Source organism: Pinus tabuliformis, chromosome 4_2 (assembly GCF_031772625.1).
Source record: "Pinus tabuliformis cultivar Carrire ecotype Pingquan chromosome 4_2, CPIR1, whole genome shotgun sequence".
Taxonomy (NCBI): domain Eukaryota; kingdom Viridiplantae; phylum Streptophyta; class Pinopsida; order Pinales; family Pinaceae; genus Pinus; species Pinus tabuliformis.
The window spans coordinates 1,099,675,485-1,099,701,842 of NC_142304.1; positions in this window are offsets into that span (position 1 = coordinate 1,099,675,485).

Here is a 26,358-nt window from a genome sequence, read left to right on the forward strand (position 1 = left end):
AGATCAAAGAAGTGAGGTATAATTAGGAGATAGGAGATGGACAATTATTAGATAGGATATATAAGAAGAGATAAGAAATGAGAGATGGGAGATGAACAATTGTTGAATTTTAGGAAAAGAGAAGAGCTTCATTATGCTATAATTATTTCTCTCATATATTTTAATGAAGGAAGATATCCACTGAGTTCTACATCTGTTACTTGTAATCTGATCTGAATTATTTCTCAAGGCAGAACTGAGTTTTGGGCAGTTATGCCCACTACCTTGGATTAGGTGCTTCCTCGAACATGTAAGTTAGTGTAGTTATGTGTTTGTTGACTTTAATTTCAATGGTCATTACCTAAAGTATATTTCCTTTCTTTTAACTAATTTGTTGTTTGCTGCATTTTCCAGATTTGTTATTTCATCCAATTTCTAGATTTCATTTAATTTACTGCTCTAGATTAGCATTTGAATTATGTTGAGTGCAGTAGATTAAATTTCTAATTCAGAAATGTATGGTTTAATTTAGCAATGATTCAATTTTTGTGATTAGCATAATTGTCCTGTCATTTACTTTCTTCTTTTTAATTTTAGTTTTATTATTCAAGCCTTACATTTTATTTCTTGTTCAATGAGCTTGATAGCATAGAACACAATCATATAGAACTAGTGTTAGCTATTGGTATTTGTTATGCATATATTTTTTCCGATTGCCTTGAAATAAAAGGATGCTCCTCAGGTTGATGGTTAATGTCTAGGTGATTAGTTGTTTTTATTAAGCAATTGATTTTCCCCAACATACATGTGGTGTCGTGTACATGTCATGCATGTGGTATGGTGTACATGTGGTATTGTGTACATGTTGTATAGGTGGTATTATGTATAGGTGGCATTGTGTACATGTTGCGCAGGTGGTGTCATGTACATGTGATGTTGTGCAAGTGGTGCTTTGTACAGTTGGTACTATGTACATGTTGTATATATGGTACTAGTTTACATGTGGTATTATGTGCATGTCTTACATGTTGTGTTGTGTACATGCGGTACTATGTGTGTGAATTGTGTAGTTGTGGTATCGTGACATGTGTACTCATTGTGTTGTACTTTGTGTAGCACATGTATTTGTTGTGTTGTACACTAGGTGTAGGTACATGTATTATGTGGAATTGTACATTGGGTATAGATGGATGTATTTTGTTGTACAACGGGTGTAGGTGTATGTGTGGTATGTTAGGTGTAGGTGCATGTATTGCATGGTGTTGTATGTCATGTGTGGTTGTATGTGTGTGATGCACACTATGTGTATGTGCACATGGTTGAGGAGAAGGCACTGGGTGCTTGTCATGTGTAGCAACCGATCAGGTGTGCATATGGAATAAGGATAAGTATCAATATTTTATTTCAATTTTATTATGCATGTGATTTATGATTCTAGTCTATCATGATTACATGTGATCTATGATTATGGTTTATGATGGTTACATATGATTTATGATTTTGATCTATGATGGCATTGTTTTTAGCTAACCTGATGTGATATGTTTGTACATGATGATTTGGTAAAAGATGCTAGTTTGACTTGTTGTGACAGGAAGTGAACAAAATTGCAAGTGTACCGTATTGAAGAGCTACCAATGAGGTATGATGTGAATTCATTTCAACTCATTTTAAATATAATGAAAGTTATGTGCTTGTTACAAGAAGCATGAAAATTACTAGTTGGGTGGATGACACCGAATGCAAGCATTAGCAACAACAAAAAAAGGAATTGAAGCAGGAAACAATATGTTGATAAAGCACTTCAAGAGCAGGGCCATTGTTGGACACTGGTACCCAGTAGTTTCCATTGATTTCCATGAGCATGCTATGACCATTATGATGGTTTGAAGGCAAGGATATGCCTTGGTTTTTGTATCTTCCAATATGAGGAAGCCTTTCCAATGGATGGATCACTCATGATAGGGGATGTCGGGGAAATTGGAAGGTGTGTGACCGCATGGAAGGCGGTGACCAGATTGCCCGTGGGATTATGTAGCATAGAAGGCAAGGTCGGGGATGGGTTTTATTTGGTCATTAGAATTTCCATATGGAATCATATGCACATCGGGGGTGCGCCCTGAAACAATGAGCCAATAATTGTTCACTGAAAGGACAAGTGGTGTAGGATTATATTGCTGGATATTGGATGCATATTTGACTTTGACAGTGGATTTTGGACTTCCTAGGAAGGAGGTGAATACTAGTATTACTTTGAGGGTGGAGGTGTGAGCCTCTATATTCCCTTGTTGTAGATGTAGGCATCATATCCTTTTATTTTCTGGTTAAGAAAATGTGCATATGTGTACATGTGTGTATTATTGTAAATATTGTAACGAGCTGGATTTATAAATATCCATAGACAGTATGACTATTTGATGGGTGAAGAAAATGTGCATGAGTATATGTGGTTATTATTATAAATATCATAATGAGCTGTGTTATAAAGCTCTAATAATCGATATGTTTGTCATGTTTTCAACATTTGGTCATTCTAAATACTGCAACGAGTTGTGTTATAAAGCTCCATGGGAAGTATGTATTGTTTTTAGTAGTTTTGTGGTTATAGGTGTTGTTGAAAATCGAGGACGGTGTTCCCCCAAGGGTGGGGGTTCTATAAAAACCCTGGTTAAAAATCCATTTAAAATATATATATGGCCACGTTTGATGGGACATGTATTCCAAGCTAAATAGTGGGTAAAAAATCCTAGCGGGGTATTCATTTGGTTTATTATGGCTAAGGAAATTGGTAAAAGCAATGGAAAAGCCTTTGGAAAGGCATGAGGCATTTATTAGCATTTTATTTATGAAAATAAAGGAAATTATGAGATAAGGAAGGTGAAAGGTCACATGTTGCATGTGAGGATGAAATTGAAGGAAAATAATGCAAAATGAAGAAAATAGAGGCCTCATTAATAAAAAGGCTTCTGAGGATCAGTGGGAAGACTTGGCTAGTGCAACCTTTTATCAGTTCAAGTTTTGGAGCTCTCTCATTATTCTCTCTCTCTCTCTCTCACTCTTGGTCACTTAAAGTTTTCTTGGAGAACTCTAGCTTTAGATCGAGGAAGGAAAAGAAAGAAAAGGGAAAGGAAGAAAAGCAAGCATCATGTAGTTTTAGTAGGAATACTTACAGGTAATACACTGCATGTGTGATTTCATCACTAGTTTTGACATGTATGGATTTGCATCTTGGTGTATGATTCTCTTGCTATTGATGGCATGGTTTTGTCGAGTTATGAAAGTGGTTTTCAGCTTAGCCTTGCATTTTTCCGATGCCATGGCATGCTAGGATGTTTAACTTGATTTTGAGCTTTAGTTTCCAGATGGATTTCGGAATCCGGGGCGGAGGTGGTCTCAAGGTTCATTCCCAAAGGCCTAGGAATACCTTGACCGAGTTTGGCAGGATACATGGTAAATTGTGAGGGAGAATTCTTGATTTAGGGCCTTGTGATCTGGGTTTTGATTATGGTAAACCCTGAGAGACTGGTCTCGGTTTAGGGCCTAGTGATTTGGTATTAGATTGTGGTAAATTCTGAGAGATAAGGAGATGAAAAAATCCTCAAGGATAGTGATGGATTTTGGATGACATTTGAAGTTTAGTTTAGTTGTGATCGGAGCATCGGTTTTGGTGTGATAATGGTTTGGTGAGAGTGGAGGTGGTTTAGCCTCTAGATTCCCTTGGTTGTTTTTGAATTGGTTTATCCATGAGATCCCACATTCATGCTTGGGATATGCCACAGGGGTGAATGGTTGAAATAAATAGTTGGTCCAGTCATATCTATGGTCGGGTGGTATGTGGAACTCCCGAACCTGGTCAGATTTTCCTATGATTAAATGAAAGCTAAGTTCTCTTACTTTTTCACTTGTTTATATGTGGATTTAATGGCTGCTATATCTTTGTTATTTACATGTTTTTATGCTGGTTATAAGAATGGTTAATTGACTGGTTCATGTCATGGTTATCTCATGTATTTACTTGTAATTGTTAAATTGATGGATGCAAGAATTGAGTGATGTTATAACAGTTAAATGGAGAAGGTGTGATCCTTCTTGCCATGTTTCATAAGTGTTTTTAGTCATTCATGCTCTGTCTTGTATCCTAGACTTGTACGTTGCATTGATACCAGGTGTTTGATAGAATGTTAGTCCCAGTTGGAGATGGTTAGGCTTAGTCTTGAGTTTGATTTTTGGTTTATTATATTTGTCATCATGTCTTTGATGGATTATGGAAGTTATAAAAAACGTTGGGCAATGGCTGGAATTATGGGCTAGAAAAGTTCCATGAATTCCATGGATGTTGGTAGAGGTTTGTTGGGAGAAGTCCTTGGATGCTAGCTTGCAGGCCTGTGAGAGCATCCAAAGGGCCCTAGACGTTTGAATTCCTATAGCATGAGAGATCCTAGAGGTTTAGATACATAAAATATCAGTGGGACACAAGGGCAAGATTTATGAGTGGTTGAGATGTATCTTAGGGTTTTTGTTGCTGATGTGTAAGGTCTAGTTGATGTGTTCCATCGATTCCATTTCCTTAAGGTCACCAAGGAGGCTGAATCCCTTATAGTGGCCTCTCCCGTCACATGTTTACCCTGGTTGGCCAGTTACTTGGGTAGATGTGGGACAATGGTGGTTACACCACCAATGTACTTCTGCATGTTATGTGCATTGAGCTCCAAGTCATCCCTAGTGGCCTCTCGCTTTAGCTGCTCCATGTACCTATCGATATCTAGATGGACTTGGTTCTTGTGTTTATGCTCACTGAGGGAACCAATTGAAGGGATCATTTGCATTCTCACCATGACATCCAAACTCTTGTACAACTATGCATATGATGCTTGTATACTGGTGACGAATGGGGTGCGTTTCTCATATTTTTGGATCAACATTCAGACCTTTGATTTCTACAAATTTGCTTGAGGTTTCATCATCTTTGGAAAGTGAAGTGGGGCCCCTTCATACCGCATTGTCCACTCTTGCACATGGGAAATGGAAGCATGTATGTTCCTGAGAGTTTGAACAAATTTTTGGCTCCATTGCTATAATCCATGCACATGGACAACTACTTTATGCACAGTGATGAATCCATCATAGAGATTCTGCATGGTAGTCTCAAGTGTTGATACTTCATAAAGTATCACATTCCTCATCTCTGCCATTGTGGAAATTGCGCTCTTATCTCTGTGTTGTTTTGCCTCTTGCCTGGCAGCCTGCAAATTCTTTTCCATTTGTTCATTCTCGGCCTTTAGGAACTTAACATTAGAGCTTGTGGCTCCTGTATAGGCCAAGGTGGCATTGAAAATGTAAGCTGGATGCATTCTAACATATGACACTATCACCTTTTCCTTCCTAAATGCAGGTGATGCATGATCATCTGGAAAGTGTTTCCTTCGTGCCTATACAATCTTCTTCTGCAACTCATCAAATGAAAGATTGTACACATCCGTAACTGGATCATCATCAAGGAAAACAACCTCTCCTTGCTCACTCGGCACTGGTTTTGACGCTGGATTTGGTGGAGATTGAGAGGTGACCTCGGGTGCTCTTAGCATAAGGTCAGTGTCTTCACTATGTGGCTCATCCCCCAACTCCATGTTCATTACTTCAATCAATTTCTGAATCTACTGAAAAAGCTCCCGATCCTGAATCTGTTCACCCTCTTCTTCAATTGTTGGTTGTTCTAACTCCTCAACTTGTATGGTCTCTATTTGTTTTGTCATCGTGCCTTGCCTTTGTTCTTCTTCCTATTTTTTCTTCTCTTCCTTTTCTCTCCTTCTCATCTCTTGTTCTTCCTTTAAATTCTTCTCTATTTCTTGCAACTTCCGTTCTTCTTGCTCCAGCCTTTGCTTTTCTTTATTCCTTCGCTCTTCCCTCTTTATCCGCTGCTCCCTCTTTGCCTCCATTGCCAAAATTTCTTTCTCAGTAATAGGATCTTCTCTAATCTTGTAGCTTTTATCTGCCTCTGGGTTCTCAGTAATCTTCCTCTATACCTTATCCTACGCCAGATTCTTCTTATTGTTGTTTTCATTGCTGCTTCCTATGATGTTGTTGCTTGCAAAGAAACCTTCCAAGTTGTGGCTATATTGACTGGTTCATGGAGCTTGGAGTCATTATAACATTATCTCCAAGGGTCCTCCTCGTGCCAGTGAAATGTCCCATGGATCTATGGATAGTACACCTTCGCATAGTGGTTCTTGAAAATATCATGGGGGTCATATGGATTAAAGTCCTTGGTTCCAAACTCAAACGAAATCTCTCCTTAGCTTCTACATTTTCATCTTTCAATCTCTTAATCTTGTACAATCCAATCCACAAAGGAAGAGTGGACCATGGTGCCTTGTTCTTCCTATGCAGTCTTGCTGATAACCCCGTGGAGAGGTGATATGAGACCTCTTACATGACCAACTTGTCTTTGGGATACCTTGGTAGAACATGTAGAGGATTTTCTCCACCAAACACTTTGATGAAGGTGCCACTGGGTAAGGCATACCAATCTTCAATGTTAAGTATCACCTCCATCACTTCTTGGCACATGCAAGGCAGATCCTACTCAAATATCAGCTTGTACAACGAGATGATGAAATGGTTAGTCAACCTTGCCATTACTCCTCGGTAGTTGTAGTCGGAAATAGACTTGCAATAAATGTTGATGACAGTCTCTTTTAGTGTCCATGTCCAGCTCATGCCAGGAAACTGTTGTTGGGCATAGATTCCATCCAGTAAGTATGCGTACATGTAGAATCTTGATTTCTCATCCTTGGGCATATTTCGGGCATTAGTCACATGGACTTTCAATTGATAATCTAACAAGTCAAACCAATTGAATGTCATTCCATCATTCACCAATTGGTCCAATGCAAGTACCAAACCTTGAGGAAAGGTCTCGGTGATCTCTTGACCGTATATTTGGCAAGAAAAGATAATCAAGAACTAGTAGGCCTTCCTCAGTGACTTGGTCTTATAAAAATGATTGGGTGTTTGTTTGAACTTTGATGGCTCTTTCACCCAGCACTTGACTACATCTCTCGTGTTGACCTGGCTGTGGGTGGCATAGAAAAATGTGTCCATGTGCCTCACCAGCTAAGGTAAATGATACATTTGATGATAGTTCTCCACCTTGAAGGTGGCAAGCTTTATGCTACTGGCACTAGTCAATGACATAATCTCTAGATATGTGTGTGAGGCAATCTAGCTGATAATGCCCACACATGGGAAGGTGGGGTACCTGCATGCAACATTGTATAAGCCTGACCATTGGATATTGATATAAACCTCTCGGTCCTCTAAGTCTTCCTTGAAGTTCTCTACAAAACTATCCTTGATTAGTTGCCATGTCAACTTGATTTCCTTCTTAATGAAAAACTGAGTGTCTACATAAATGGAAAGATAACTGACACCTGCTCAACTACTTCCCTAGTACAACTCTCGACCGTTTCCCTTGATGCAGCTCTCTTGGAGGCCATGTTAACTATAACTTATAGATAAATGCTCATTTGGAGACAGAGAGGACACACATGGCATGAAAATTTTAGCTTAAAACCAAAATAAAATTCAAGATCAGATCAAGCAAAAAATCGGGCTAATGCTAGAAGGGATTGCGCAAGTCTAGTTCATAAAGGTGATCGATTTCCTATTGGAACTACGCATTACATAGTCCGAGTAGTTAGTGGGGAAGGCTTGCAGACTGTAACTACACAATGCACAGTTCAATATGGGCATAGGCCAAGAGATACTGCGCATTGCGCAGTCTTAGTGGCCAGGATTGGGATACTGGCTCCTGGAACTCGCAATGCATAGTTGGAGCTAGATCGGGGTAGCCTCTGTGTAGTTTCAGAATCTAAGGCAGAGGCCTTGATCTCCCATAATGCGTAGTACTTGCAAGGGAAAGAGAGATCTAGGCAAGGGAAACCTAGATCTTCCCAAGGGGAGTGTGAAATCCAGAAGATCAGAAGAATGGTGTGATGTTGAGTGCATCTCTAACTGAGTGATGATGAATGTAAGTGAAGCAAGTGTAGGAATCAATCAAACTAAATGAAAATGAAACATGTGGAGAGATTCGCCACAACGATGACTATTAGTGAAAAAATTGGGTAATGCATGTGACACTTGGGAAAGGAAATGAAAATCTTAAAACAACATTTCTAGAAGCCAAACCAAGTTAAATCGCGAGTGATTGTTCAACAAAATGAGTGAAACAACACTGTCACAATCTGAACAAGAAAAAGTGATAGAGAAAGAGGTAAAAGACTAGAAAAGAAAGACTTACCCAGAAAAGCGATGACAATTGCACCAAAGGTTCCTTGATCTCCTCGGGAATTCTAGAGCTCCAAGATCGAATGTGCAAATGAGATTTGGTAGTGTCGATTAAATAGATTCTGGTGGCAGTTTCAAAAATAACTTAAGTGCCTCCTTCGGACTGCTAAAAATAGATCCCTACTTTTTAGGGATTCTTTTTTACTTTTGCTTTTTATTTCTCGGGAAAGGATGCCATGCATTTCCTAGAGAGATTGCACAATTTTGGGAAGGACAGGGCAACTCACTAGCTCATGCACTAAGCAACTACTGAGTAGAAGGATTGTACACAATTTCTAGGTTAAGTAGCTATGGGCTACCTCTCATGCTCTGCATAATTTCCCAGCTAAAGGTTGGCTATCAACTAGCTCTACACAATTTTGGAGTTGAAGGCTCACTATTAGCTTGAATTGCGCAATTCCTGAGAGCAAGGCTAGTTTCCCTCAAGGATTGTGCAGTTCTATAAGGAAAGCATGAAACTGGGTGGGAACCAAGTCGAGAGATCGACTTGTGGGTTAGATAGTAAATGTAGTAAGAAAACACAAGCCATGATGCGAAGGATGAGGCTCAATCAAAGCACAAGTACCTGGGTCAATGCAAGATGAGTTGTTGTAATTTAGAAGGGAGGTTCAAAGACGAAGCATAGGCAACATTTTGGAGATTGGTTGTAGCCTCTACAACACATTATTTTAATGCAATAAACAGGGACATAATAACAACCACAAGCATAAAACATATGAGTGAACTTATCTTATAAGAGATCTGGAAACTGAGAGTGGGAATCTAACTCTCCACCCAACCATAGACAAGCTACAACCACATTTGAGATGGTGTACTTTTGAAGGGGGAATTCACTAGTATTAATAGCTGAAATAGGATGTCACAAGGCCACTCTACCTTCATCCACCATCTACCCAAGTTTTCACTCAGTGTTTTTAGACACAAATAACATCCATGGCAGGATACCATAGTACATGGAGCCTCATCTCACTTTCAAGAGAAGAGAGTCCACAACATGGGAAGCTTCATTAGTGGATAATCTATTGATGGGTAAAGATATCACCTTTGTAGGTGGTTCATCAGTGAGTCAATCACTAGAGGTTCACCCCCAAGGCACCTTTTGGTGGTTCAACAGCCCTCACAAGAACATGAGTCTCTCTTTCCAATCCTATAGGTTCATCAATCCACAAGTTTGTTGTGTGTTCTTTAGCCTTACAGGCAAGCCACTTCTCTCTATAATTCTTGTTGTGGAGGTAAATCATCTCTGCAGACAGAGACGATCCCTACTAGCCTAGACCGGGTCTAGCAACAATCAAACAACGCCATCACGCAAGTTCATAATTATAAATTAAAAGTGGATGATGAGAACCTACTTGGATTCCAACGCTAATATTTGTAGAAGAGACGTCGCTCTCGTGCCCTTGCCTCGGCCGGTCATGATCCCCACGATCTCCATGATTGGACACCTGCACATGCAAAGAACAACACAAATACAAGCATAAAATCCAATAGATGCAATTATATATCAGTCAGAACAGATATAACTCAACATCAATCATAGGACAATGAGAGTGGAACCATAATGATAGTCATCTATTATTGATAAATAACAAAGAAGAATACAACCATAGTTCTGACGTCAAATCCTCCTTTGGCTGGGTAGTCAGCTACACAAGTCTTGCAAAGCTTATTGGGATGGGGAACAAGCCTCTCTCTCTTGGGTGACAAGAATCTCCTCACTTAGATTTGGCCTTATGGGTGCAAAGAAGGCTCTTGCAGCTTCAAACTCTTGAACTCCTCGAATTCTCTATCACTATGCTGGAACTAGCTTGCTCAAGGCATAGAGACAAGCTTTTATAGATAGAGAGGAAAGAGATAGGATCAACCACATTATTCATGGGATTTCCTTTATCACTTAGACACTTCCTTGAAAGGTGGCAAACCACTTCCCTTCTATAGAGATTCGAAGAAAAACCATCCTAACTCAACAAGGATTCAGTTGGTGAATGGGTTAAGGAGAACCTTCGGAAGCTTGTTTGTTAAAAAATTTACCCAATTCGGTTGGCGCGAGTGCGACTCTGAGACAGATCGCCAATGGCGCACACTCTTTAGAGGATTTCCCCCATTGGCACGAGCAGTACATCGTGGAACCGCGCTAATGCAAAAAGAGGTCTTTTATGGGTACTCTGCAAGAGATGTCTGCAGGGCATATGAAGCTCATACTTAGAGGAATATGATGCAAGTGGTTTCAGGTCATGTCACTTCTCACAGGTCCCGGAATGAGTCCTCCAGTGTGCGGGAGAGGGGTAACACGGACGATGACAAACGGTGACAAATTACTGTGTAACAGATGCCCCCTAAAGCATGAGGCCCGAGGGAGAGAGAGGGGTGAAATGCTTTACAAGAACATGCGTAACTGAAAACACGGCCGCCGCAGAACCTGCATAAATAAGTACAACTGATATCTCAAGTACATGATATATGTGGTATGGGCGCAACCATCCATAACATAGTACATAATAAGCTAGATCCAAGGTATGGGCGTAGCCATCCAGTGAGGATCGATAAATAGACTCAGGCATGGTCGCAGCCATCCAGTGAATGAGTCATGTAATGATCATAATAAGCCACAAATCACAGCCTGGATTCCAACAAACAAAATCTAGGGTCTTGTGCTCCATCTTGACCCGAACAGAGTACAAGTTTAGGCATGCAAATACATGAGTTGAAGTCGAACATGAATGAACATCATCTGATTACCAGCCAATAGTGAAGACTGTTAACAGACGCGAGAGGTACCACCAATAATGACACTGGTTCTCAAGGTACTATAGGTACAATCCACGGCGTGTGAATCAATGAGCTAGCGTCGAACACCCATAGAATCATTCGATCGGAGGCCAATGATGAAAACCTCATGTCGAACATGAAGAACCTGCCATTGATGCATGCAGGCTCCAAGGCACCGGAAGGGAGTCTCTAGATCAGCTTCCTGGATAATGAGCTGAAGTCAACAGGAAGTGACCTTGATCAAAGGTGGGCCATAGTGTTTCCCACATCATTGACACGAGACAGAGGAAGAATGTTGTGGTGAATCAGAATTATGTGAGGTATCAGAGGGAGGTTGTAATTCTGCAGAGGTCAACTTCTCTTGAACATATCGGCGGCACGATAGTGGACTTGGCAGTATTTGACATCAAATGAGCAGAGGTCATGGTGACAAGGCAATGAGCAGATGAGAGGTCAAACAGGATAACCCAAACCCACAGAGGCTAGTGTAAAACAAGATGAGATGTCCCCACCCAGACACGACTACAGATAAATGCCATGTTCAAGAGCGACATACTACCGACACAATAATGATTATGGTTCCATTTTCCCCACCATTTCTGGCGAGTACCCCGATTATTTTTTGATGACAAGCTTGACGGGGATAGCATATGCTTGTAAGGCGTCATTACGACAAAATCCGATGTCATTAAGTTTTAACAAGTCTGACGAAGGAAGAACTCGGCGTCTTTTCCTATTTAGAGAGTCTAAAAAGACAGCAGAAAAGTGAACTCCAGGGGGGTCCTTTTTCATAAAGTTGTGTCTCCCGAGCCTGAAAAAGTATAAAACAATGCTCGAAAGAACCGCCCGATCATTACGATCGAGGATTACTTTTCATATGTAGTGACATCGACGTGAAAAATTAAAAAAGTGATCGATATCACGTCGTTTCGTGACCATTAACGAACCTGAAACGACAAGGGTCCGACAATCTTTTCATTTTTTACACGGTCGGAAAAGAGTTTAAAGATGACCGCCTCTTATTTATGTTTAACAAGTCAAGAGGAATAACTCAGCGATCTTTTCATGTTTAGCAAGTTAGAAAAGAGCTGAAAGATGACTCCAGAGTGACTTTTTCGTGTATTTACCGAGTCTGAAAAAGTATAAAATACAATTCGTTTCACCATCGAAGTTGCATAAAAGACCTGTCGCTGCACAAGAAGCAAGCGTAAAATCCATTTTCAACCAAAAATATATTAAAATATTCAAAAAATAACTTTTTAAACCTAAGTAAAAGTCAAAATTTTTATAAATATGGTGAAAATGGTAAAAAATAGAATTACTTATACTTTTTACCTCTTGAATAGTAGCAGTGGTCCGTTTTGGGAGCGAACTTCGGACAGTGATTACGGTCAATCTGTGCACCCATTCGGGATTTCGTTGGTTCCAGGTAAGAGGCGCTTCCCTTAGCTCCATTTCCATACCTTTTTTATGCATTTTCTTCCCTGATTGAGCCTCTGCAAGGAGGATTTCAAAACTTAGGGCCGTGCCCCATTGGCGCGGGTACCCGGCACAGACCCGCGCTAATGGGGTGATTCGCCTAAAGGGGTCGCGCCAACCGCGCAACCTAATTTTTATGTTGAAATTTGCCATCACATTTGAAATTTACCCTGATTGTAAGCTTACCAGTATCCTAATAACGATTTATTCATCCTTGTGGGTACAGGAAACAAGCAAAATGGTGGTGGAATGGAAAGAACAGGAACATGATGCCATAGATGCCTTGGCTATAGAGGATGAGGGATGCATGAACGCCTTAAGAGACTGTGGTCTCAAGAAATTCTTCCTCACATCTTATCTGCGAGCTCAGCCCGAGTTATTGCAATTCATAGTTGATGCTTGGGATGTTGATGACCAAGTATTTCGCTTATGGGACCAAACCTTAGAGCTGGACATGTTTGATGTGTATTTCATTACTGGGCTATCACGGAGAGGGGCGAGTCCTATCTTGACCGAAAGTAGACCTTTTGGGGAGAAGATGGGTGAGGTGATGGCCTGAGTGTGTCCAAGGGCACAATTTGGGAAAAACAATGCCAAGGTGGATATTGCCACCGTTCGGGACTTGGTTCTCAAGGTGATACTGTTCACCATCACTCGTGCAGCCGGGGTACAGGCGCCCCATGAGGCGAGCAAGAATCATCTGCTACTAGCGGCAGAATGTCTCAGCCCCACCATTTTTGACTGGGCTACAACGGTGACCACCAATATCAAAAGGCAGCTTACAAAGTGTAAGCGAGAAGGAGTGAAACAGTTCGAGTATGGTTCAATTGTGGTGTCGTTCTTCTTGGAATGATTACCCCTCTTTCAGATTCAGGGAGCTATAGTGGCTGATCCATTGCCACGAGAGCCTAGGATGGCTCGCTGGGCAGCACTGATGCCCAGAGGAGGAGGGGGCCAGCAGATGTCCTGGCGGCCCGAGTTCTTTATATGGCTCCGCCGTCAGCTGATCATGGTGGAGGATTGGCCATACGCGGGGACTAATTTCATCGGGGATCCAAACCTCCCACTGCCAGAGGGAGAGGAGTGGGACGAGGAGTTGGGTATGATCTCTTTGTTTTTTGATGTTTTATGTATTTTTTGTTTGTTTTTGTCAATACATGCATGTTCTGATGACAGTTGTACGTATGTGCAGATGTTGGCCTAGAGCGACCAGCTGGCTTGTCTCCTGTAGCGTGGAGGGTCCAGCCCACAGCTGACCCTCAAGAAAAGGGTGCCGTGGGGGAAGAGCTGGTGCAGAATCTCGAGTGACTCACCCGAGGGATTCCGGGTTATGCTAGACTGGCAGATGTACCCTTTGCATACTAGAGGCACACAGTGGGGGTGCTGACTCGCATCCATCATCTGTTGAGACGATTGGTGCGCGCGGTGACGTGCTATCATGAGCACCATCGCGACTAGAATTCTAGGCTTCTTTTATGCACATTTTTGAGGGACATGTCGTCCCGGGATGTATCAGGATGAACATGTATTATTTTTTGAACTATGTAATACACGCGGTGCAAACATTGCGACACACATATATATATGCATATGCCTATGGTTTATTATTGTTCTTTTATGTGCTTGCTTGTATAATTTTTTGATTATAAATTATGCAAATATCTATCTAATACATGATTAGCCAATGAATCAGATAATGTGCTTAATCGTCCTGGAATACGCTGATATGTGATGAAGTCAAAATTCCTTTCTAATAATTTAACACCGAAGTACAATCTTAAAAAGTGACAGTCTCTGACGGAATATCGCCCATTGAGCTGATGGACGACAAGTTGAGAGTCTAGGTAAACAACCAATGTACAAATACCGAGATTAATCGCCTCAGCTAATAATTCAATAACAGCGCTATATTCAGCAACATTGTTTGTAGTACAACCTAAACACACAACTTGAAGATCTATCAACTCACCATGAGGATCGTAGATCACCCACGCCGCAGAGGACAAATTGCAAGTGCTGCGGCAGGCACCATCAGCAAAGCCAACATAAGGTGCACCTGACATCTGCAAAAGAAGCAAAAACACAATAAGGGGCAATCACGCCTTCACACCAAGCCAAAAACATGAAAGCACACACACACACACGCATGTATAAATCGAAGTGCATGGAATCATGCATAGTACTTTTTCAAGTACAGCCCATTACGGGGCTTATCAAGAGGATTACCTTCGTAGTCAACTAGCTCATCTGCCCCCTTCTGCAACACTTTCTTTACAATATAAAGGCCTAGCCACATGGGCTCGAGTTTGCCTGCCCCGAGCTTGTCATTTGCTTGGTTGTATAGAAGGACTAGATCTCCCTCAACAAAGGAACGAGGATGGATGGTATGGTCGAAGTGAGTTTTAACTCTCTTCTTTTGAGCTTCAATAGCTAGAGAGGCTAGGCGACGGGTCTCGTCCAACCGTTCTAGGTAAAGAAGTCGTTCCTCTACCGGAGTAGTGTTGGAAGCAACTCGACGACTATTTTTAACGAAGGAATTTCACATTCTATAGGAAGGGTAGCCTCCAGTCCGTAAACTAGTTGAAATGGAGTGAAACCAGTGGAATCCTTCACAGAGGTTTGGTAGGCACACAAGGTGGGAAACAACATCAGATGTCAATTAGACTTATGCATGTCAACAGTACGTTGAAGCATTGTAACCAAAATCTTGTTAACGGATTCAACCTGGCCATTAGACTGAGGATAGTACGGGGTCGAACTATCATGCCATAAGCCTAGTTTGGTTATCAGTTCGGTCATCATGTGATTATGGAAATGCTTTCCGTGATCCGTGATGATGGCCTGCGGAACTCCGAACCGTGTAATAACATGATTGAACAAAAATTGTGCCACTGTGTGACCGTCTTAAGTTAATGTGGGCATCGCCTTGGCCCATTTTGTAAAGTAATCGACGCCAACAATAATAAACCCATGCCCCCCGGCCGAGCGAGGCTTACAGGTCGTATAATCAATGCCCCATTTTGCAAAAGGGCCAACGGTGACAACAGGGTGCAATGGAACTGGTGGTGCACACATCTTTCGCTGGTATATCTAACACGCATGACACAAACGGACGACAAGAATGCAATCCTTAAAAATGGAGGGCCATAAATAACCAGCGTGAAGGATTTTTTGAGCTGTGGCATATCCAGACATGTGACCACCACAGGCGCCAGAGTGGCAATCATTCAGGACACTCTCAGCTTCCTCGAGGGTTAGACATCGGCGGAGGATGGAGTCAACGCCGGGATGGTACAAGGTGTCCCCAATGATACGATAAGGTTGAGACTAATGACGGATCCGCCGCCGAGCATCTTTGGATACAGTGGGGTGGAAAGAGGACGTCTGTAAATATAAAATAATATCCCCGTACCAGGGATCGAGGGTGCTGATCAGAAAAAGAGTTTCATCCGGGATATGATCCTCTGAGTGAGGGGGTGCAGAAGGAGATGGAAAAGAGCAGAGTAACTCAGCAAAGACCAGGGACTTCTTAGACTTGGCAGCAGTAAATTCCAAGTCAAACTCTTGGAGGATGACGATCCACTTTGAGTATTTTCCCCCCAGCAACTGACGTGACAAAATGTACGTCATCGGGTTGCAATCAGAAATCACGGTCGTGGTGCGCAACAAAATATAATGCCGGAAGCATTGGACGGCACAAACAACGGCCAATGCCAACTTCTTGACGTAAGCGTATCGAGTTTCCGTATCTAAGAGGTTGCAGCTGAGGTAATATATGACGTGCTCATTGTCATCATCGTCGTCTTGCACGAGAACCATGCCGATAGTGGTATCAGCGGCGGCCAGATACAGAGTATAATCACGGTGGTAATTCGGAGGTCACAATAATGGAGCAGAAACAAGGAGACCCTTGAGACGCTCGAAAGACTCTTGAGCGATAGCATCCCAATGAAAGGGTGTATCTCTCTTCAATAACCGTGTAAAACCTTTAGCCACCTCGGCATAGTTCGGAACGAACCGTCTTAAGAAATTTGCTTTGCCCTTCAAGCTCTGTAGCTGCTGCAAAGAAGCAGGGGGAGGAAGGTTCAGAATAGCCTCGACTTTGAGGGGATCCAGAAGGATGCCCTCTTGGGAGACGATAAACCTGAGTAGTCGACCTGATTCAACACAAAAGACACGTTTATGAGGATTGAGCATGATACGGTAGTGTCGACAGCAGAGAAATATTTCACGAAGATGGGAAGGATGGTCCTGGTGTTTGACTGAATGAGCTAGTAGATCATCCAGATATGGTTGTACAATGTGAGGGATGTAATGAAAATCATATGGCATTGCACGTTGGAAGGTAGCACCAGCATTCTTCAAACCGAAAAGGAGCTTCTTGTAAGCAAAAGTGCCCCAAGGATAGATAAAGGCCGTCTTATGCTGATCAGCGGGCGCGATATTGATCTGGTTATACCCAGAAAAACCGTCCATAAACAAATAGATTTCGCTTCCTGCACATTCATCAATGAGCTGATCATTGAAGGGTGTGGGGAAGTTATCTTTAGGACAGGCACGGTTAATGTCACGATAATCAACACAGACTCGAATGGTACCCTGCCTTTTATTCACAGGGACTATATTAGAAACCCAATCCGTAAGTGGAATGGGGTAAATGAAACCAGCCTTGAGAAGCTTTTCAACTTCTGCTTTAATGGCTGCAGCCTTTTGGGGGTGCACGGGGCGTAGGCGTTGACGAATGGGCTTAGCACCCGGATACGTAGGTATCTCATGCACCACTATGCTAGAGTCAATGCCGGGCATCTCTTCGTAGGACCAAGCGAAGACATCACGAAATTCGCAAAAAAGATCGGTATAGAGTTGAACTTCCTCTGGAGTGCAAGTGAATCCAATGTGAATGTGCTCGACAATCCCTGGTTTCATAGAGATGTCGATGGGTTGGGTCTACGTAATGTTTCCCATATTGCCTTCAGAAGAAACTTGATAAATTTGAATAGGTGTTTGAAGGGGCTGAAATGGGATACAAGAAGCAAACCGATCGAGACAGGCGATCATTTCCTGATGGGCAGGGAGGAACGAGGAACGGTGGTGATAATCAGACCAAGGAGGTTCCTCAAGAGACATGGTCTCTATAATGGCTTCATAAGAAGGAAATATTTCCTTTAATGGATTCGAAGTAGCATCATCTCCAAGCCAAGGGGAATAAACATACGAGTCGGGAATGCTGCTCGGAGGAGTAGGTTCGGGAGGGGGAGCCGATGCAACAACGATTTCGATGTAGTTGAGCTCGGCGGGACTCAACGACATCATATTGCCCCAAGATTCTATCTGATCGGCGGGAGGAAGGACCCACGGATAAGAGCACACAGAAATCATATTAATAGGAGCGATATTAGGAGGTGGGAGGGAAAAGACACCCATCAGGGCGGGATCTTTAAAGAGTCCGGCTCCCACACTCTCGCATGATTTGGAGGTATGCTCCACGAAAGGCACGTTGCCTTCGGAAGAGGAGGCAAAGAAGGAGAGCTGGTCCACGGTGACAATCTTCCCCTGATGAGGGAAACGAATGACACGAAAAAGAGAGGAGGCCATGGCTTGCATGGCATATGTCCAGCTACGTCCGAGGAGGAGGTTGTAGGTAAGATTAGCATCGACAACTTCGACCTCCACTTATACCGTCTTCCCTTCCAAAGAGATGGGCAACCGTTGGAGGATACCATAAGGACGGGACTCTCTTCCATCAAAGGCTTCTAATTTCGTAGGAGACTGACTCAGCGTCGGAGAACCAATAGCTTTCCAACAGGCAACAGACATGATGCAAGTTGATGCACCTTCATCAATGACTGTACGATGAATCGTTTTAGTATTGATAATGACCTATATGAGGAAAGTGATTTGGTGAGGCAGTCTCGGCGTATGGCCCTCGAGGTCAAAAGAAATCAGATCCGAGTCAGTCGGGTCTATGCCACCGATGGCCGATAGCAAGGACTTCCTCTGGGAGGGGCAGATCTGGAGTACTTCTAGAGTGGACATAGTAGACAGGGCCTGAGCTAAGTCCTCAATGATGCTGTAGTGCTGGGCAGCATGAGCATTAGGGTTGTAAGAAGACTTCTGGAGTACACCTTTTGGAGGGGGTCGGATAGTCGTCTTAGTGCTAGGTCTCTTGATGTGGAGTGGACCAGAACTGGACGAAGGAGCGCTGGAGGAGACCTCACTCTCTTTCCCGGCATGAGATGGAGATTCTTTTGCTCGAGTAGTGATATGGACGGGAATCATCCTAGCCATAAATACTTGAGAGCCGAATGAAGAAGAGGGTTGCAATGGATCTTCCACCATTTGAGTTTGCTGTGAAGGGAAAGGTTCTTTAAGCACACAGGAGTCCCAGGAGCACCTTTCAACAATCGACTAACTTCGGACCGCCTGGGGTAGTCTTTAGTATAGTGATCCTCGTCACAGATAAGACAAGGATACTTAGGTTTATGTTTGGCTCCTTCCTCGGGTGGAGGTTTAGGGGAGTCCTGTCTGGGTTGTTTAGATTTATTCTTGGATTTCCCTTTCGAGGATTTATCTGCCATGGTGGACTGGACGACGTTAACCTCGAAAGTGTTTCCAGAATTAGATTGACCCTTGGAAGTATTTTCGCTAGAAGAATTTTGTTTTTGCTTCCTAGGGTTCGCGGATGATTTCTTTGAAGATGCGTTTACAGAGCCAATAACACCGTCAACGGATGGCTTTGGCGGAGCTTTGGATGTTCCGGGTCTCGGGGCGTCTGGAAAATAATCATATAAAGTACCTGACTGAGAATAAACTAAGTCGAGGTACTGAGCACGCACGATAGCTTGCTCTTCAGTTACACAAGCTCCCATAGCAATATCTCGCACGATCACAGGGACGAAGGAGGTTGTGAACCAATCGGTTAGGAGCTGATCAGGAATCCAGAATTTGATCAAGCGACAACGCCGTCTCCATTCATGTATATGATCGGATATATGCGTGGCCGTGTCCTGTTTGAGAGACGTAAGGAGATGCGTCCCTGTCTCATACCGAATGGGTAACTGAAAATGAGTTAGGAATGCCATAGCCAATGAGTTGAAATCTTGAAATGTTATGCGATTCAACTCAATATACCACTTAGCGGCCGAGCCAGTGAGAGTCCTTTGGAAGAGGCGGAGCTGGATGGAATCATCAAGCCACGAGTTGGATGAGCACCAAAGGTGATAGGTCATGACATGGGCTTGAGGGTCCTCACCAGCTTTTCCATCGAATTTCGGGCAATCACCGGGTATCTTAGTTGGAACTGGTGGCCAATATGGATTATGAAGAATGGGATCATTTGTCAATTTGGACACATCTGGCAGTTCCAATGTCGCTAAGAAAGGTAACTGAGGATTGAAGGACATCTGTGGCCATGGAAGAGAGGTAGTAGCAGGGTTCCAACCAGGTGGTGGTTGCCCCCATGGGCTTTGTCCGGACGGGCCTGGCCCATAAGGGTTCTGCCCATAGGGATTTTTCCCATAGGGGTTCTGTCCATAAGGATTCTGTCCATAAGGATTTTTTCCATAAGTAGACAGCTGACCCTGGGTCTACCCCCCAGCACTCCATGGATTAGCAACTTGACTTGCAGGTGCAACATACTGTTGCTGATAAATCTGATAAGGGGTGACCTACATTTGTTGATAATTTTGATAAGGGGTGAACTGAGTTTGCCCCTAGGGTTGCTGGTAACCATACGGTTGCTGAGCTCCATACTGAGCCTGGTAAGCAGGCTGTGCCTGGTAAGAAGGTTGGGATTGCAATCCACCTTGCATCTGAAAACCAATTTGAGTCTGGGGCCTAGACGGATGTCCTTGAACAGGTTGAGCTTGGACCATCTGGCCGGAAGGTTGTCCTGGTTGGGTTTGGGATGGACCCGTTTTCCCAGAAGGACGAGCTTGCTGGGTACTACGTTGTCCTTGTGCAACCGAGGGTTGTCGTTGCGGAACAAATGGTTGAGTGGGCTGGACGACCGGTTGACCTTGAGGTTGACTAGCTTGTCCAGAAGGATGACTAGGCTGGGCAGTGGGTTGGCCCTGCTGTACGTAAGGCTGACCCCCTTGCCCAGAAGGGTACCCCTGTTGGACTGCCGGTTGACCTTGTTGAATATAAGTTTGTCCTGCTTGTCCAGAGGGATAACCTTGCTGGACACCAGGTTGACCTTGTTGGATGTAAGGTTGTCCTGGTTGTCCAGATGGGTAACCTTGCTGGGTACCAGGTTGCCCTGGATAACCGGAAGGTTGAGTCAGATAAGTAAAAGATGGACCACCAGCGGCCGAAGGTTGTCCCTGATAGGGTTGTCCTTGTGGGCCCCCAGGTTGTCCTGGGTAAGACTGGCTGTAATATTGCTGCCTTTGGGGGGTTTGCATATAAGACGACTGGCCTTGGTTAGGCGGTCCCTGAAGCTGTGCAGGCATTGCTTGGCCCCCATGGAAAGTGGTGGCGTTCCAAGCAACGGATAATGGTACTGAGGCCTCAACAACAGGTTGAGTAGGCAAGGGTATAGAAGGATAAAGGAATTGACCAGTAGAATTGTAATAATAGAATGGACCTTGCGTGTTCGGATCCTGAACAGCTTTCCCATACTGATCATACGGCCCCCCTCCTGGGACAGGACCAGAAGAGGGTGGTGCACTTTTTGCAGGATGAACAACTTTGGGTGTGTGTGCCGGCTGGCCGCTACTCACTTGACTGTGGGGGGGACCAGCACCAGTAGTCGGAGTTGAAGACGCTGTAACGGCAATAACAATCGGAGTTGAATGTGCTACACAAATAGTTGGATTTGTTGGAACTGAAGTGACGGGTGTACTGTGGACTTGTGAAACAAAAGATCTCGTAGTGGGAGTGATATGGAGGTCCCACATGGTACTCGAAGCAAGGATCCTGGCACTTATATTATCCCTCAACGACTTATAGTGTGAGGGTACCGGAGAAGTAGTCGGGATAGGAGTGTCGATATTCGACAAAACGGGTGTCTCACTCACTCTAGGAGATGTCTCATCCATGTGAGAGGTAGACATTGGAGACGAAACACCAGGAGGGGTAAAAGGAATATCGTCCTCTTCAGGCTCCCAAATGGGGTTCCAATGAATTTCGTAATCCTCGTCGTCTGGAGCACGAGAGTTGATCGGTTGGATACTCAGGATAACAGGAAGAGTATCACTTACAACCGGTACCTCAGGAGCAACGGAAGACAGAGACCCTTGATCACTTGGAACGGGAGACGGGATCGATGGTTCAGCCAGGATGACGAACTTCAAACAAAACCTAAGGGAATCTAACGATATAGGACCCTACTCAAACTAACGCACACAAGATCTAACCAGGTAATGTTAATCGCGACCAAATAAATTTTAAGACGCAAGGACACAACTTGACCTTTTCATGTTTTAAGAGTCGAGAAAAGGACAAAAAGATGACTCTAGTCTCCTTCGAATATTTAATGATCCCGAAGTGACAAATGCTCAGATGAGCCTTTTCGTTTAAGGAGTCTGAAAAGGACCAAAAGTGACTACTCTGGGGAACTAGGCAAATGGGTTTACCAAACAAATCTGTAAAACTGCATATACACCTTGGCAGTCATATGAAAACCAAGGACTTCCCGTACGGCAGTCAATCTTCCCGAATGCTGTGTTCGGTGTGTTACGGCTTGTAAGGCGGCAGACACGGCTTCCTGTGGATAAAGGATGATAACCTAGCGGGGTCTCCCCTATATACTCGACGGTACGTGGGAGCTCAAGTCCGTGCTAGACCACTATCGAGTCACAAAAGGAGGAATCACCTAACCACAATGTGAAACAACAGTTACTAGGTTTAACGACACCGGAGCACGTCTCTAGCCTAGAACTCTAAATAGTGAGCGTTATGTTCCAATGCGTTTTTAAGTTCATTCAGTTCATTTTACGGTTGATCTTTGATTAGGTTTCGATTTCCAGGTCCTACCATATGTAATCTCTCACAATTCCCTAAATGCAAGCTATATGCCAAAGAATATCATTTCGTTCGATGAACACTAACTACAGGAGAGTTGAGAATTTTTCAATCAAACAAAATGACCATAAACAATCAAGAACCAGTCTAATGCAGCTAATGGCAATAAACGAAACTTTTTTTTTTAAGATCACTAATCAATGAAAAGCTCTAATTTCCATTAACTAATTCAACGCAAAAGAGATTGTTTGTTTTCTTTTCAATGGCAAAGTGCATTAAACAAATTTGAGAGATAATAACACCAAGTAAAAGAGACAAATTTCACTCAATGAGAATGCAATCAAATCCCCAAAACACCAATGCGGTCCTTTAAACCAAAAAGAAAATACAAAAACCTCTATGAGCTGTGTGATCTAAGCCCAAACGAAGCCAAGCAAAATCCAAGCGGAAAAGAAGCAAATCACTTGAATAACAATAAAAAGCTTTGACAACCATTGAGCAAGTGCAAAAGAATAATCACAAAGTCGACTAGATGATCAAAGAACCCAAGACTCCTACGGAAGGCTCAATGCACAAAGCCACTATATGCCCTAGGGCTGAAATGTGAAATCGATGGAAAGAGGCAAACACCCGAAGGATGGAGGTTGAAAACCAGTCAAACAAGGATCAAACACACTCCAGTAATTGAAAAAGACGTGGCAAGATACAAATCCAAGCTCAGAGGGCTTGAAAAAAAGCAAACTGGAAAAGTTGACAGGCCTGGCATGACTGTCAGGCTGCAAATCGCACTTTTAAGGGATTGGTGTGGGTTGTCTTTGAGCAACATGCGCCAATTGGTGCGACTGTCAGGCAAAAAAGCGCGCTAATCAAGCTTGCTAGGTCAAAAATAAAAACAAGCAGCCCAGGGCTCGGTTAACAGTATCCAGGCAGACCAGGAAGCAAGAGACAACAAGAAATCCAACCCAGAAAGCTATCTAAGCAATCAAACGAGAGAACCAAAGAGACAAGAATCCCCAGCGGAGTCGCCAATTTGTTGTGGAGGTAAATCCTCTCTGCGGACAGAGACGATCCCTACTAGCCCAGACCGGGTCTAGCAACAATCAAACAATGCTATCATGCAAGTTCCTAATTGCAAATTAAAAGTGGATGATGAGAACCTACTTGGATTCCAACGCTAATATTCATAGAAGAGACGTCGCTCTCGTTCCTTTGCCTCGGCCGGTCACGATCCCCACGATCTCCATGATTGGACACCTGCACATGCAAAGAACAACACAAATACAAGCATAAAATCCAATAGATGCAATTATATATCAGTCAGAAAAGATATAACTCAACATCAATCATAGGACAATGAGAGTGGAACCATAATGATAGTCATCTATTATTGATAAATAACAAAGAAGAATACAACCATAGTTCTGACGTCAAATCCTCCTTTGGCTGGGTAGTCAGCTACACAAGTCTTGCAAAGCTTGTTGGGATGGGGAACAACCCTCTCTCTCTTGGGTGACAAGAATCTCCTCACTTAGATTTGGCCTTATGGGTGCGAAGAAGGCTCTTGCAGCTTCAAACTCTTGAACTCCTGGAATTCTCTATCACTATGCTGGAACTAGCTTGCTCAAGGCATAAAGACAAGCCTTTATAGATAGAGAGGAAAGAGATAGGATCAACCACATTATTCATGGGATTGGCTTTATCACTTAGAAACTTCCATGAAAGGTGGCGAACCACTTCCCTTCTATGGAGATTCGAAGCCAAACCATCCTAACTCAACAAGGATTCAGTTGGTGAATGGGTTAAGGAGAACCTTCGGAAGCTTGTTTCTTAAAAACTTTACCTAATTCGATTGGCGCGAGTGCGACTCTAAGACAGAGCACCAATGGCGCGCCCTCTTTAGAGGATTTCCCCCATTGGCGCGAGCAGTACACCGTGGAACCGCGCCAATGCAAAAAGAGGTCTTTTTATGGGTACTCTCCAGGCGATGTCTTCAAGGCATATGAAGCTCATACTTAGAGGAATATGATGCAAGTAGTTTCAGGTCATGTCACTTCTCACAGGTCCCGGAATGAGTCCTCCAGTGTGCAGGAGAGGGGTAACAGGGACGGTGACAAACGGTGACAAATTACTGTGTAACAATTCTTTTCATCCAACAAGCCTCTATGAGGGTCCCTTAGTTGGTTCGATTTCTCCCATAGAGAAATTTGATAGAATTGTAATTTCTTAAGAAATTTAATCTAAAATAAAGAGACAAAATTCTACTCTACTAATCTGCGAAATGAAATTCACAATTTAGAACAACATGCATAGACATGCAATAATAAAAACCATAAATACAGAGTGATTTCTAGGGGAACCCAACTAGGGAAAACCCCTCAAGCCTCTTTTCATTAATCAAATGAATAGAGAATCTATTACAGTTGCTAGCTCCAGCTCTGAGCTCAATTGACAAAAGAATAACTATTCTCTTTACTCAATGAACAATTCTGGTAACATTTAACCAAATATCAACTCACCTAACCTCCTATTTCCTTGCACAATTCCTAAGGAAATTAGCCTCGATTCTTTAGGAATTTCCTCCAAATTGATTACGTAATTCCCAAGGATAGATCATTGATCGCATGCAACACCTGTACACTCAAGACTATTCTACAACTAAAGTTACACTACCTTGTCATCTCCACTTCAACTAAGGAATTCAAATTCGTTACATGCACTAGCTATTTTGGTCTAATTGATTAGTTAACTAATAGATCTTTGAGTTAGACCGTTGTCCCACTACACAACTATCCTTCATCTGGATCCAACAATAGTTAGAGGTAAGCTAACTAAATACAACTAAAAATAATTGAACTGGATTACTAAAATTTAGCAATCACACATGCATAACTAAATTCCAAGCCCTCTAACTCAAATTTACTGATCTAGCTGAGTGACAAGATCCATGTCACACTAGTTAACTGCCTCCAAGTTGTCCAACTAATGTGAAAATTTGATTTATTCAATTTGACTAAGGCTAAAGTCAAATTGAGCCTTGCTTGCTACATTTTTTCAACACTCCCTCCTAGCAAGAAAAGGATTTTCCACCACCCCTGTCATGCACCTGTGGAATTCAAATTTACCTCTTGATAATGCCTTTTTCAAGATGTTAGCATATTACTCCTATGTTGGAATGTATTTTAGCAACATAAGTCTCCTCTGCACACAATCCTGCAAATGATGATACTACATATCAATGTACTTAGATCTGTCATGAAATACCAGATTCTCAAAGAGATTAATGCAACTATGATTATCACAATATATAATTGTTGGATCCATCTCTTGAATGAATAGTCCCACAAGTATTTTTCTCATCCAGATTGCTTCACATGTTGCTTGACTTACAACCATGTATTCAACCTCTACTAAGCTACATGCCACAAATCTCTACTTATTGTTGTACTAGGAAATAGTCGTGGACCCAACACTGAAGATAGCAACTGATGTACTTTTCCTATCGGATGGAATTCCTGCCCAATATGCATTAGTGAAGCCTTGCATCTTTACTCCCCTTGTCTATCTATACCATAATCCATAATGGGTAGTGCCTTTGAGGTACTATAACACATGATTTTTTGCCTTCCAATATAATTTGGTAGGCCTCACCATAGATTGGCCGAGATGGTTGAATGCATAGCACATGTTGGGTCATTTGTTCAAAAGATACATCAGTGAACCCACAAGCTTCCTGTAGATGGTAGCATTAACTTCCTCACGTGAAGCAACAATTTCCTTCTTCTAGTTTGTATCTAGAGGTGTGTCCATGGGCTTACAACT